Genomic DNA, 15,916 nt, shown 5'->3' with positions numbered 1-15,916 from the left:
TATCCACCCAACCCACTTCTCTTTCACAGTGAAAACAGGTGGGGAGAGCCCGGCGTTTTGTGAAATCGTTGACAGTTTGGATTCCTTGTATTCCTACCCCTGGTTTTCATCGTTTTCATTGAGTTGTTTATTTGCACACAGAGGGAGGACCAGCACCGTCCGCTGGACTGTGCACAGCAGTGGGGGGACCCCCTGGTGGCGTGCGCGGGAGGCCTGTGACCCTGGCAGCACCGCTCGTGGCCTCCTTGCCTCTCTCACCCAAACCTGTGCTCTCCTCCTGTTTTCATTGTATGTATTTGTTTCTCAGGAGCTCACTTTTCTCGGTGACTCTTCTGTGTTTTTTGTGATTTGCCCTTCCCAGGGCCTGTGCTGGGGGGTCTGCAGGTGAGGGGCCCACCATCGCACCAGGACGGACGGCCCCCCTCCCAGCCCTCCCCAGCTGCCACGGTGGAACTTGACCTGCAGGCCACAGTGCTCTGACCGGGAGCTGCACGTCATGACCCAGGGAGAGGTCATTATTCACCGAGGGGCTAAAATTAAGGGGCCTTTCAGAGTGAGAGGCAGCAAACATGTATTCCCCATCAATGAAAGTAGCCATTTGGGAAGCACTGATTCAGGCAGGAGCCCAAATAATGTTCCGATGAGGAGACAAAAGCGATGGTGTGTATGAGAAGGGGAAGGGGACAGTGACATCCACAGATGGAAGGCGCTGCTCTCCGTGCAGATAACATGACATAGTGACGCTGATTGTAAACAGTGTTTTAGTTTTCAGTGCTGTCGTCTTCAGTCCAGTTGTCATACTTTCTGCTTTCTTGTCACCCTCGCAAACAGTTGTTTGGGGCACAGTGTTGCTTAGGCCCAGGCCACAGGTCACTTGGCCCTGTTTGAACACCCAGAAGTCTGAGGCGTCAGACGTGCAGGGCGGTTCCTCTGGGAGGGCAGCTCCTGCTCCATTTCAAATTGGCTCCGTTTCTATTACTATTACTGTTTACATTTCCCTCGCCACCACTTGTCGGGGGAGAAGGGGGGCTGTAAGAACCGAGGGCACAACGACCTGGACCCTCGTCTTCAGTCCTGCAGCCAACACTTCCCACAGCCCAGGCTGGTCCCCGGTAAGGAGACTAGGACCTAGTGACGGAAAGTAGTGGCCAGCAAGGACAATGGCTGGCCTGCCAGTGCGGGGGCGGGCTCCCATGTGCCTCTTCTGGGCCTGGGGCTGGCTTCTCATCCAAAATGGATTTGATCACATCCTTTTGGGAAGTTTCCTGTTCTGTCTGCGCCGACAACTACTTCCTGAGCACGTACTTTGTACAAAGTCTCCTGCTTTCGCTGCGCACTCTGCTTCTGGGACACAAGCTCTGTCACCAAGTAGATAGTCAGGGAGACAAGACCAGCACACGTAAACGTATGCTTCCCAGTGCCACATGCTGTGTCGCGGACACCCTGGGGGTGGACCCCTCCGTAGGAATTCAAAGGAAGTGGTCACTGTGGGTCCCTGGTCAGGAACCTGGCCGGAGAAGCCAGAATGGCAGATGGCTGCTGCAGGACGCGCAGAATTTGGCCAGACAGATGGGCGATCAGACACCAGCAAGTGGGAAAGAACAGCGTCTGTGAGGGAATCTGCCCGGTTCAGCCACCTGACTTGGGCGAGCCCCGTGTCACTCTCACCTGTCAGATGGAACGGTGGCGGTGCCCCCTTCACATTCATTCTGAGGGTTAGAGGAGAGGGGGCATTGGTCAGCTCCAGCCACTGTGGAAACACCACAGACCGGGCGGCTTAAACGTTTATTTCCCGCGGTTCTGGAGAATGGAAGTGGACCTGAGGGTGCCGGCACAGTAGGGTCCCGGTGAGGGCTCTCCTCCTGGCCTGAGACGGCCGCCTTCCCACTGTGCTGTGACGGGGCCATTCCTCCGTGTGCAGAGAGAGCCAGCTCTGGTGACTCTTCCTGTGAGGACACTCTTCCTATGAGCATCCCATCACGAGGGCCCCACCTGTACGATCTCGCTTAACCTTCATCCTTCCTTAGAGGCCACACTGGGGGTTAGGGCTTCAGCATATGAGTCTGGGGGAGACACAGACCGTTAGCCTGTAGTGGGGCATAAAGCGGCCCTTTGGTGTGTGGGCAGCACCATGACCGCAGGGAGGGGGCGCAGAGCCTGGGGCGGGACCCTCCTGTGCATTTTGGGGCCACACCCCAGCCTCCCCTCACCACACCCCCATGCCAGTAAACAGCCCACTTCCCCTGGCTCAAACCAGACACCAAGGACAGGCCCCAGCTCCCTCCTTTACCCTTCAGACTGTGCTGCTCACCCGCCTGCCCGCCTGCCCAGGGGCCCTGCCTCACCTGGATTGCAGGTGTAGCTCAGATTCATCTCCCCGTCCTGCATGGAGCAGCAGGCGCCATGGTCACATGGTCTCACTTCTCTGCTTGGTCTTCAGGGACTCGCCCGTCCATGAAACAAAATCCAAAACCTGGGACCTGGCGCACAGCCCTGCACACCTGGCCTGGCGTCTGCATGGCTGCCCAGCCTCCTCCCAGGTGACCTCCATGCTCCAGCCACACAGTGTCCTGCCGGCCCCACCTTCTCTGCTCAGCAGTGCCCCAAGGTCCCCAGCCGAGCCCCTCTGCACCCTCCCCTAAGGCATCGCCCTGAGGGCACCCTCGCTCGCCTAGCACCTCCAGATGCGATCGCTAGCTGTGCATCTCTTTTGTGGGTCCCTGTTTCCATCTGGAGTTGTGAACCCTAAGGCCACAGGCTCAAGGCTCACGCTCATGAGGCTGGTGGCTCTTTGGCCTCTAGACACACACCTTCAAGGCCTTTTTATTTGTTGTGTCTTTCTTTTTATGTGATGTCTTTTTATTTGTTACGTCTTAAAAAACAAATTATTTTTGTTTTTTAATTAAATGTCTTGAGGTCACACATGTTAAGAACATGCACATCTCAGGTGACAGCTTTGTACCCAGACACCTGTGTCTGCACTGTGTGCGCCCCACCCAAATCCTGGCCTCCCAGTCACCTTGTACTTGACTCTTTCCCCTCTTCGCTGTCCCCCAGCCCCTCCCCCCTGCTGACCACCACTGTGGTGTCAGCGAGTCTGTTTTTGTTTGTCTTGACTCCCACACAGGCCTTAGATCATCCAGGCTCTGTCTTTTCCCCCTGACTGACTTCACTTAGCACATGAGGTGGGGATGATGGCACTTTCTTCCGGATGCCTAAGCAGGCCTGCCTGTGGCAGGCACTGGGCACCGTTTACTCTGGCAATGAGTGGACGCCAGCCCATTCACAGCCGCCCTGCCCTACTAAGAGCTTCCCTCCCAGTGAGGCTCAGAGGCCCAGAGGCCATGCATCACGGGAACCACGACAGGGAAAGGTCTTGAAGAAAGCTGTTCAGAGCAGCTTGCCTTAGTGTGCTTTGCACGTCCTATCCGCGAGAACAGAAAACTCAGTCAGTTTCTACAAAAACCTCCTTTGGAGCACTGAAAATCGGCTAGTTCTCTAAATTTTTGCGTGCATTAAACAAAAAAATGAAGACAAATGAGCCCCGCTCTGCCTTAGTTCCCTCGGCCACCACAGGAAAGGGAGCACAGCCTGCGGTCGTGTTCCCAGCAGATGTGACGCGGCCCATCGACAGAAGACACAGCAACATGAGGACGAGACCCAGGGCCACCCTGATGAGGACCAGCAGCTGCTTAATGCTGAGGATGGGGGTGGTCAGTAGCATGGATCGAGTAGGAAAAGGCCAGGATGTAAAGATGCAGCTGGTAAGTGTGAAGTCACGTGCAGCTTGTCAGAGGACTCCTCTTTCCCAGAGGACTTCAGGTTGTTCTGTGCGATTCTCTTACCGAGAGTAATGGCTCGAGAAAATTCAAGTCTGGTTGCAAAGGCTTGACACTGCATGTGCAGAAATGCCTGGTATTGTGAGAGAGAGAGAGAGCACTGGTTTATATGAAAGGAGGTGGGGCTGCAGGAGACGGGGGCTCGACCATCGCCAGCCACCACTGTCCTGCTGTGTGTCTGGGAGCGCTGCTCTTCTGTGGTCTAGTCACTCTGTCCCCAAAGGAGAGTAATAACAACACTGAGTTACAGAGCCGTGGAGAGCCAACATGATGGCCGACGGTGGCCCTGCTCAGCTGCAGCTATTAGTATACCGTGCCTGTCATGGTATAAATATAATTGCATCCAGTATTGCAGAGACGTGCATTATTCTGCACAGGACATCCAAAGATCTCTAAATAATGGAATATTTTAGGCACAAATTTCTTGATGGAAAAAATTGATGACAAAGCTAGTTTTTAAAAATAATTTTTGTCGTTGCCTCTAAGCGGAGATCTCTCTCCCTCTCACTCTCTGCCTCTGTCTCTCTCATTAGAACTTGACTCAAGTTGGGCAAACATGCCATCTCAACTGGTGATTGCTTCCTCTCCCGTCACTTTTGTTGTAGGCCCTTTCCAACCAGACTTGAATTTTCTCGGACCACTACTGTCGGTAAGAGAATCGCACAGAACAACCTGAAGTCCTCTGGGAAAGAGAAGTCCTCTGACAAGCTGCACGTGACTTCACACTTAGCAGCTGCATCTTTACATCCTGGCCTTTTCCTCTAGTACAGCTAAGATACAACATTATATTAGTTTCAGGTCACAACATAGTGACTCCGCACTTATGTACCTAACAAAGCGATTGCCGTAAGTCTACCACCCACCTGTCACTGTACAAAGTTACTGTGATGTCACTGTGTTCCCTGTGCTGCCACTTTGTAATTCCAACATCACGTCCCTATTCCTCATTTATCTCCAAATATGTTACAAATCGACCACTTCGTGTTCATAGTGCACATTTACAAGAAGTCAGCTGCGGTCCGAAAGGCCGCACCCGGTGCTTACCTGACCCCATCTATTCTCACAGCAGCCCCAGGAGTTTTAATTAATGTTACTTGAATATTTGAGTAAGTGGATTCCAGGGGAAAGAGGCAACTGAATTGTATTAAACACTGTTTCTCACACATCTATCAAATCTGTGAAGCGGTAACTAAGAAATAAACTCATCAGTTGATATGGGAAACATTTTTCTGACATTCAATATTTTATATTAATTTAAGCTGTACAGCATAGTGGTTACACATTTGTGTAATTTAAGAAGTGACCCCCGTGACTAGTCTAGTACCCACCTGGCACGATACATAGTTATTACCATGTTATTGACTGTATTCCCTATGCTGTACTTTACATCCCCATGACTATTTTGTAACTGCCAGTTTGTACTTCTTAATCCCTTCACCTTCTTCACCCTGCCCCCCAAACCTCTCCCATCTATCACCCCAACAAATCTAGTACCCCTCTGACACCATACATAGTTATTACAATATTATTGACCATATTCCTTACCCTATACCCTACATCCCCACGATTACTTTGTAACTACCAATTTGTACTTCTTAATCCTTTCCCCTTTTTTCACCCACACCCCCAGCCCCCGTCCCATCTGGCAACCATCAAAATGTTCCCTATTTCTATGAGTTTGTTTCTGTTTTCTTTGTTTATTTTGTTCTTTAGAGTCTACATATGAGCGAAATCTCATTGCATCTGTCTTTCTCTGTCTGACACTCCACTCAGCACAATGCCCTCCAGGTCCATCCATGGTGCTGCAGATGGCAAGGACCCATTCCCTTCCCTGGCCGAGCAATATTCCATTGTATCTATGTACCACCTGTCTTTATCCATTCATCTGTTGGACACCCAGGCTGCCTCCACATCTTGGCTGTTGTAAACAACACTGCAATGAACATATGGACGCACACGTCCCCTTGAAGTAGCATTTTGGGTTTCATCAGATAAATACCCTGAAGGAGGATTACTGGGTCCTTCTCTTTTTGTTGCTTGTTATAGCCTTTGTTTTAAAGTCTATTTTATCTGGTGTAAGTATTGCTGCCCCAGCTTTTTTGTTTGTTTTCATTTTCATGAAATATCTTTTTCTGTCCCTTTACTTTCAGTCTGTGTATGTGATTTTCAATCTGAAGTGAGTCTCTTATAGGCAGCATGTGTAAGGGTCTTGTTTTGTCATCCATTTGGCCCCCGTATCTTTTGATTGGAGTACTTAGTCCATTTACATTGAAAGTAATTGTTGATAGATATGTAATTATTACCATTTTATTACTCATATTTTTTATCTTTTTTTTTTTTCAATCTTAAAGAAGTCCCTCTAACATTCCTTGTAATACTGGTTTGGTGGTGATGAGCTCCTTTCGCTTTTTCTTGTCTGGGAAACACTTAATCTTTTTCTTGTCTTGGGAAACTTCAAATCTAAATGATAGCTTTGATGGATAGATTATCTTGGTTGTAGGTCCTTGCTTTTCATCACTTTGAATTTCTTGCCAGTACCTCTGGCCTGCAAAGTCTCTGTTAAGAAAACAGCCAAAAGTCTTATGGGCTCCCTCATAGGAAACTAAGTGCTTTTCTCTTGCTACTTTTAAGATTCTCTCTTTTTTTCTTTAACTTTTGGCATTTTAATTATGCTGTGTCTTGGTGAGGGCCTCTTTAGGTTCATCTTGTTTGGGACTCTCCATGCTTCCTGGGCTTATATGTCTATTTCTTTCATCAAGTTAGGGAACTTTTGTGTCATTATTTCTTCAAATAGGTTCTCAATCTCTTGCCTTCTCTTTTCTCCGTCTGGTACCCCAATGATGGGAATATTGTCCCAGAGGCCCCTTAAACTCTCCTCGGTTTTTTTGGATTCTTTTTTCTTTTTGCTGTTCTGATTGGGTGTTTTCTGCTACCTTCTAAATCACTGATTTGATCCTCTGCTTCAACTAACCTACTATTGATTCCCTCTAAATGTATTCTTCATTTCAGTTATTGTATCCTTTATTTCTGACAGATTCTTTTTTACGTTTTCTATCTCGATTTTTATTCTTCCTGTCTCTTTGTTGAAGTTCTCCCTGAGATCATTGAGCATCCTTATAACCAGTGTTTGGAACTCTGCGTCTGGTAGATTGCTTGCCTCCATTTTGTTTAGTTCTCTTTATGGAATTTTGTTCTGTTCTTCGGTTTGGGACCTGTTTCTTTGTCTCCTCATTTTGGCTGCCTCCCTGTGTTTGTTTCTATGTATCAGGTAGAGCTGCTATGTCTCCCGGTCTTACTAGAGTGAACTTATGTAGTGGGTGTGCTGTGGGACTCAGTGGTGCAATCTCCCTGGTCACCTGAGCCACATGCTCCAGGTGTGTCCCTTGTGTGGGTTGTGTGTGCCCTCCTCTTGTACTTGAGCCTTGGTTGCTGTTTGTACATCAGTGGGAGGGACTGACCCTCAGGCTGATTGGTTGTGAGGACTGGCTGTGACGACAGTGGAGGAGCTGTAGTGCAGGGTCTGACCCTACAGAGCAGGACTCACTTTAGCAGGGCTCTGGTGCCTGCCCAGTCTGCCCTTTGGGTGTGTCATCCTTGGAGGTGGCTGGGTGATCCTGCAGCTCATTTCAAAGCTGGCCACTGGGCACACCAGCCCCAGGGCCACCTGGGAAGGGAACTGCTGCAGGTCAGGTTCAGCCACAGCACGTGCTCCACCTGGGGCCACCAAGCAGGAGCCACAAAGCAATCCACAGATGGCTGCCACCTGGGTCATGCTTGGAAGTGCCTTGAGATACCAAGGCCAGCTGCCTCCTGCTGGGCTTAGAGCTACTCAGCCAGAGGTACAGGACTAGCTCAAGCCAGATGCTGCTTGTCTGGGTTCCACAAGCCTTTGAGAGATTTTAGGAAAGTCCACAGCATGAGCCAAAGCAGGTGGCTCATACCAAAAAAGCCACTGGAAGAGGCTTGGGTGTGCCCAAAAGTTGGGTGAGGTGGGGTCTCAGAATCACTAGGGTGGATAAATGAATATGTCAGCCAGGTTAATGAAGACTCAGATATGGCATCCACCTGTGTCTGGACGCCGGGAAGGGAGAGGGCTCAACAAAGAAACAATGGCATCTGTCAGCTCCTTTGTCTGGTAGAAAGCTGTCCTGCCAGCCCCCATCCTGATGCAGGACAACTCAGTTCCCCCTGTTCATCCCTGTCGCCACTCTAGCTGCTGCCCCAGTGCTGGAGCTCAGAGCAAGTGATTCTGTTGGTGAGTAAGTCTGGTATGGTCCCTTTAAGAGGAGCACCTGGGACTCCAGATGCCCGCTATGTCGCCAGCCACAGTCTCTGCTGGTTTTCCCAGCCAGAAATTATGGGGACTTCTCTCCCTGGCACTGGAACCCTGGGCTGGGGAACCTGGTGTGGCCCTGGGACCCTTTGCTCCTTCAGGGGGAGCCTCCACAGCCAAGATACCCCTCCTGACTTTTAATAGTCACACGTGGTGTGGAACCAGCCCGTTCTGCATCTCTGCCCTGCCTACCAGTCTCAGTGTGGCTTCTGTATGTCCTTAGTTGTAGGGCTTTGGTTCAGAGGATTTTAGGGGTTCTCGATGGTTGTCCTGTAGTTTAGTTGTAATTGATGTGGTCCTGAGAGGAGGTAAGTACAGTGTTCACCTGCCCCCTATCTTGACCAGAACTATAGGAAACAGTTTTAAATTGAACACTTAATATTTAAAGTAAGAGGCACCAACAATTTAAAATAATAATCTCCACATGTAATGTTCAGGCTTCTATGGATTGATGTACTCAGGGGACAGGGCCCACCAGGGGCACCATGTGGACTGTCTCTGGCTCACGACTCAAATGAAGCAAATGTTAATTTTTTTAAAAAAATTGAGCCAATCAGAGGAATTTAACTGGAAAATTCATGGGTTGTAGGTGTGAAAGTTATACTATTTTTTTAAAGAGGTCTTATCTTTTTAGAGATCACACTGAAAATTTTATGGATGAAAAGCTATGAATTCTGGGACTGACTTGAACATAACCCAGGTGGGTGGGACTGGAGGGGCAGGAAGGAGTGGGAAGAGAGGTGTGAGGAAGAGCACCATGAGGTGAAAGTCGCTGGGCAATGGGTACATGAGGGTGCAAGACTATTCTACCTTTTTTAAATTATTAAATTGGGTAGAATTTGTGTCACATAAAATTCACCATTTTAAAGTACACAACTCAGTGTGTTTTATTGTATTCGCTGTGTTGTACGTTCTTCCTTACACTTTGGAGGATCCCACGTCTGGAACAAGGTCATACGATGAAATCAGTTGAGTCGGTTACAGAAGTGGTTGTAATGAGAGGCAATGACCCAGACAAGAACCTGTGTGACAGAAGTTCCTAAACAGTGCTGACCCCACGCCTGTCCCCAGAGCTGGTGGCTTACACGTCCCTGTATGTCAGCGAGCTGCTGATCTCTGTGGTTCCTGCACCGAGCAGGGCAGGGGGGCTGCAGGACTGTGGGACCCACAGCAGATACCTCTGAGCCCCTCCTCACCACCCTCCCTGCTCCCTCCAGCCCTGCAGGGACAGAGGCCTCCTTGCTGGCTGGCATGGCCTCTGTTGAGAGATTCTGCAGGGTGTGTGTGCAGTGCAGGCACAGGCCATTGATACCCCTCTCAGAGTACAAAGAACATGTGACTCTCGTTTCCTGTAATGGTTCATATTTTCGCAAGGACTCCCACCCTGGATAATGGGTCAGAAGCAGGGTTGGTCCAGGCCTTCACTCAATCTAGTTGAATCCTTCCACCCGCTCAAGTGACACCAGCGCAAATATTCAGCCTGTTGAATTGCTTGCTGTCCATCGCTCGCTGTCTCCCCCACGGCAGCCTCTGAACCCCAGGGGAGGAAGAGGCCCCACGGCATCGCATCGCACAAGCCAGGTCCCCTTCTGACGGCTGTGGGCTGCTCGGCAGCGCCCCCTGCCGCCGGGAGAGCGCAGCCCGCTGCCCGCGGAGCCCAGGCTGCCCCGCCGCCGCCTGCCTCCCCCTCACAGTGACATCGCCCCCAGCGCCTCCCGTCACCCCATCCTGATCCCAGCCGCACGGCGCACACGTGCCGGGACTTCCACAACCCAGTTCCTGTAAGTGCCGCAACCTGGCTCATTCGCTGTTCCTGCGCGTCTGGTTGGCGCCTGGACCAGGGCACCGGGGAGGCTCAGCTGTTTGGAGCTCGGGTGAATCACGTCCTCAGTCGGGGACGGGGACGGGGAGAACCTGCGGCAGCACGGACACCGCTGGCCGGGAAGAGGCTGCGGCACACTGTCCCCGCACAGTGGTGCGGCAGGGCCTAACGTTGTGTTAAGAACCTAGACACTGGCCTCGGGACACTGTAAGTCCATCTCTGGGCCGTGGTCCTGCTTCCTCTGGGATGGTTCCTAAGGAAGCAACGGCTGACCTTTGGTTCTTTGACCGAGTAAGGTCGCCGTCATTTACGTTGCCACCGGGACCGCACCTGTTCCAACTCCCAAGTGATAGGAGCCCTTGGCGTCTCCGGGCAGAAGGAGCCCTTGAGCTGAAACCGCACATGATAAGACACCCTGTCTCCTTAGGAAGCAAACCTGGGTCCCCAGCTCACGTTACGCGCGCGTGGCGAGGTGAATGCAAGGCTGCTGCCATTGAGAAGCATCACGAAAACGATCCCTGTGGAAATCAGGTTGAAGAGTTTATATAAATAAATCACAGTTTTAAACGAAAGAGTTAGTAATATCGCTTTTGTAAGGATGTTTCTATCACATCACTGTGTTTTTATGTCTGTCGGGGATTTAGTGTTTCTGACTGAAGAAGGAAAAGGATGAAAATAGTTCAAAGGCACGGATTTAAGTCTCAGCTTTGCCACTTGCTGAACGTTTGGGCCTGGACTTTCCAATTCGGTAAAATGGGGTCATGCTGCCCCCTGCCTGGGTGGCCTATGGGACTCGGTGCCAGGACAGGTGTCAATCCCTACCGCAGGCCCAGAATCCAGAAGGTGCTCAGCAGTCTCTGCTTTTTAGGGTCAGAGCAGACGGAAGCTGTGGCAGCAAGGCCCGTACTCCCACGGCCAGTGACCAGCTGGCCCACGTGGTTGAAAGTGGGCACTGGCCAACCAGTCAGCCCCCGAGCTTCCAAGCCTCCTCCTTTGTGTCCAGCCTCCTGGGCTCTGCCCTGCTGCCCCCACTCTCGGGGCAGAGAGAATGAGGGCAGCGGTGTGGGGACTCTGCCCTCCGGGCCCTGCCTGCCCGCTGGAGACCAAGGGAAGCGTCCTCACAGGCTCTGCCATGTTGGAACGCATGCTACCTGCACACATCAGCTGTCTGTCCCTCAGGCCTCCTGCTCCTCAGCTGTCACATAAGAACGCCCTCGTGTGAGGACTGGAAGCAGAGCCGAGTGGAGGCCCCAGGGGCCTGGTTTCTCCAGGAGCTCCTCCTGCCCATGTCCTTGAGTGCCCTGGCTCTCAGCCCTGGCACTGGGCCTGCCTCTTCTCCCTCCAAAGTCCTGGGAGTGCCTGTCACACCATTGCCACCCATTCCCAAATCCCGTCCCAGCCCCATCCATCCTTCCAAGTTCCAACGTGTAGCCAAGTGGCACGTCAGACCCAGCCGTCCACACAGCACCCTTTCCACCCTCCTCCACAGCCTCCCTTCCAGACGGGTGGTCTTGACCCATGGCCTTGGAATCCCTGCTTGGCTGAAGTGGGGCACGCCCTGGATTCTGCCTCATATCAGGGAGCCCCAGGTCCTGTTTTTATTGCCGAATTGGTTTGTGTCGTCACCAACTCAGCCAGACCTCCATTCTCCTGTCCTTCCAATCCATCTCCTGCCACAGAGGATATTCCAAAGTTCAAGTCTGATGGTGTGATTTCCGTCCTTAGAAACCCTCAGAGGTCCCCCACTTTCTCACGGGATGCAGCCTGTGCTCTCGGATGGAACTCCCAAGGACATCAAGGACTCCCTTACCTCCTGCATCATCTCGTTCACTGCCCACTGCCCTGCCCCGCTTTTTCTGCCCGGGGATCCCAGCCACTCAAACCCCTCTGAGGACCCCCCGCTTCTGCATCCTTCTCATGCTGCTCCCACCGCTGTGTGCCCACAGTCACCAGCCTGAGCTGCCACCCAGCAAGTGCTCTGAGGCTCTGTCGATGTCTTCTCTGACTGATTACTTAGTGACAGTTTCCCAGGACAGGAGTATAACTTGAGATTTCAATGGCTGATCTGTGTAGGACGTCTAATTCTTCAAATTAACGCCTGAGTCCCAAGTGAGTAAGTTGTGTGTGAATGAGCCATGCCGTCCAGGTTTCTCTCCTTTTCCCAGAAGAACAGTCCAGAATGGTGGACACAGCTCCGGGACAGACGACACACAGTCCCTGCGGCTGTGACCACGTGCTCCAGCTGTTTGCCACGCGGACGCTTTAAATACGGACCCGGTTTTTTGGCTTAGCTTGAAGAAATTAAGTTTGATCTTGTGAAGGCGAAAAAGCGGTGTTGGGTGTTGGCATTTCTTCACGCGGCTAATTAGAGGTGTGCGTGGAGGGCACCGCTCTCCCAGGTAGAGGGCACGTGGTGCTTACAGGCTTACTCGCCTAAGCACAGATTTCCGCTCAGAGGATCGCCTGATCGTCTCACAAAGCCTTGTTCCTAGTGGACTCGGGTGGGACCAGACACTGTAATTAGTGGGGCTGCACATTGCTAAGGGCCACTGAGGAGACACACTTTCCTGCCATTGAGCTTAACTGAAGCAGCTCAGAGCCTGCAAGAGACATGAGAAAATGGGAAAGTCAGTACTGTTTAAAAGTTCTAAAAAGAGAATCAGAGCAAAAAGCCGTTCATTGGTGCCGCGCCCCAGCCCTTCCAGGACGGCCCGGCGCTCTCTTGGGGCCGCACGTGGATCTGTGGCCCTTCCACTGCCAGGACCTGCGGTGCCAAGGGCACTGGGGGTGGCGTGGCTGCTGACCGAGAAGCTGGGCTGTTTGAATCTGAGTCCAGAGCGGGCATGGGGTTGTTCCAAGTGGGAAAGGGAAAGCGCGTGTGTCTTCTCCTAAGAAACAACAGGGAGAGACTACGTTCTGACAGCTAATGACAGGCCTTCCCTGGGAAACCTGAAAGGGCAGATTCCCACCACGGAAACAACGGCTTTGGGTATTACTGCAGTGTGCACCCAGGGCACACACCTGTGGGGGCCCCGACCCAGGCACATACCTGCCGAACCCACATGTCGGTCGCCGACCGGCCGTCTGTCTCCAGCACCTCCAGCCGTCAGTGTTCTGGGGCCTCCCCAGCTCTGATCACTCCTTTGGAGAAACACATTTGTCAGATGAATGTCTGATTCCACTGGGTCCTGACGTCCTGTGACACCTGCCAGGACCCAGCACTCCTTGGAATGGACGGAAGGCCTGGCTGATGGGGACCATAGACCACACACAGGCAGAGGGCACTCCTAGCTGTGTGCCCAGCAGGAGGGAGGGGTGAGGGACAGGAGTGAGGGCCCATCCCCCCAGATCTGTCTGCACCGGAGCTGGAGCTGATCAGGGTTGGACGTCTAAACGCCATGTAGGTAATTTGTGCGTAACATGTTTAAACCAAAGAAATCTCTCTAGTTGGGAGGACGTTGGGAATTTTACTCGCCTGGTGGTGTAAACCGTTTGGGTTTTTCTGAGGTTTCCCAAATTATGTCTCTTACCCTTCAGTTCATTAGGCCATGCTCTCACCGTGGAAGTTCCTGACACTTTTCCTGTTGGGATGAGTTATGTTCCTGAAAGCGCACTCTTCTGATTTATCTCATCATTTTTGCAAGTTACGTTAGAACCTTAATTCTTAAAATATGGCAACCTCGGGGAGACCATTTTGTGCTTCTTTCCAGGTGATTCTGAGTCTGTTGTTACTATTTTTGAAACACCCTCACAACCAGGTGCTTTCCCTATGGTCCTGCTGGGGTGGGGGCTGGGGGAGAATGCGGCAAGAGCCCCTAAATTCCAGGAGAATCCATCTATTGCTAAATCTGAGTTATGCACAGTTCTCTACAATATTCCCCGTAGTTTCTAGCACTTTTATTATTCTTACCTCCACCCAAGTCGGCCTCCCGTTCCCAGCCCATCTCCCCCGAACCCAGCGCACTAACCCCGCTAATGTCCACTCATTCTCCGACCAGTCCCACGCGATCCTGACGCAGCCCCTGCCCCGCTGCCCCCATCCTCTGAGTTCCCAAAGCAAAGCAAGCTCACCTGAGTGCTCACAGGTGTGACTGGAAGGAGGTCCCCCTCAGAGGCCAGTTCTGCTGGCACAGCGCCCACACAGCACCCCACACAGTGCCCCGAGCAGCGCCCCCACGGCACCCCCACAGCAACTGTGCCTCCTTGCTTTAGGTACCCCAACTTGCTCCGCCAGGTGACTGCCCGAATCTCACACATTCTGGAGCCGTTCTGCCTCTGAAGGTTGAGTGTGTGGCTTTGACCAGGTCAGCTCTGCGTCAGTCCTCAGGTTGAGCTCTGGAAAGCCACCAGCTCTTAGGGCAGGTCGTACTGAGGAGAGTCCCCTGGGGCCATGGGGACGTGTCCCCACCAGTCCCCACACAGCTGCCGTGTACTGACAACGCGAGTACGCAGAGGACTTCAGCAGCCAGCTCGGTTATCACATGAAAACAGATGGGAGAATTCCACCAAAAGATGAGTGGGGGTGCAGCGCAGCGCCGGGAACACTCAGGGACCTGAGGCGGCACCGCCAGTGGGCTGACGGCGGCTTGGGTTTCTTCTCAGTGGTCTTGCAGACTCGACCTGTGGGGCCGATGCCAGGGCGCCTCCTCTAAGAAGACGGAAGGATTATGCGAGTTCGTTGATCTGGACCTGGCAGAGCCCAGCATGGCAGCCAGGTGGGGGAGCTTCCGTTTGGTCCCCAGGAGGGAATCCTAGCTCACCTGCCGAGGTCGGCATCTCCTCTGCTCTCGGGGCTGAGAGGGCGTGCGGCGCGCCTGCAGCGAAACAGTCCTCACGGGACGGTTTTCAGCCTTCTGGTCCCTCACATGGACTTGTCTAGTGCGGAAGCGGCCTCGCGAAGGTTGTGCTCCAGGAGAAATCCTTCCAGCCAGAGGGCTGTTTCCATGGCACCCTATACCCCGGATCACCACTGTTAAGGAAAATCAGTGTCTTGGAGCAAAAAGTGATCAGAGCAGTGTTTGGAACAGAATCAGGTATGTCCCAGGGTGGATCGGCCATGCCAGCCGTCAGAACATTCCAGGAGGTTATCCAGAGTGCGTAGTAACGCTCCGCTGGGAGCTGGCGGTGACGGCAAACGAATGCTGTGGGAACGAGAGTGTCCACAGATGGGTGTGCACCCAGCTGCCTTCTCCTCGGGCCGTCAAGCTGCGTCACAAGGACACGACCTTCCAACCCAGGCCTGAGCCACCAACCTGCCCCTCTCCACCCCCCTGGACAGGAACAGATCCTGAGTGCCCAGAGAATGTGAGTCCAGCAAAGTATGTTTTCCTCCCATTTAAAATGTCTTGGGACATTTGGACCAATAATAAAATATTTTAAAAGAAGAAAATTCCCGTTGGAAACAGCTGTTAAACTGGTATTTTCTTACTACTGAGGACTTGAGGTTCACTTTTGGGGGTTCTGTCTCCTGTGTGGAGCACTGTCGCCCTGCCTGGAGCACAGGATGCACTGAGGTGACCTCTGCAAGTCCCTCTAGTGTCCTTCGATGTAAAGACCTCGCTGCCTGCACGTTGTCTGTGTTCACCAGTCATATCCCAAACCCAAGTGGCCTCTCCAGACTCCCTGTCCTTACGTCTCTGAACGTACAAAGCTTGTAACAGACACATCTGTGCTAGGAGAAGTCATCCAGGGTGTGGTGATTGGGCTGAGATAGGAAAGCCTATCTTTAAATAATTCAGCAGGAAAACACTGAGGTACGAGTCTCAGCGAGGTGCAGTCTGGCATTTGGAGCACAGCTCCCAGAGGACAGGGAGAAAGCTGAAGCAGATGGTGGGGGCTGTCTGAGGAGCCGGCACGGAGGTGGGGTGATGCAGCCCCTCGGGCAGGTGCATGGGGGCTGGCCAAGGGGCGAGATGCTTCCAT

Source organism: Rhinolophus sinicus, linkage group LG05, assembly GCF_036562045.2.
Source record: "Rhinolophus sinicus isolate RSC01 linkage group LG05, ASM3656204v1, whole genome shotgun sequence".
NCBI lineage: Eukaryota > Metazoa > Chordata > Mammalia > Chiroptera > Rhinolophidae > Rhinolophus > Rhinolophus sinicus.
Note: the sequence above shows the minus strand (reverse complement) of the source record.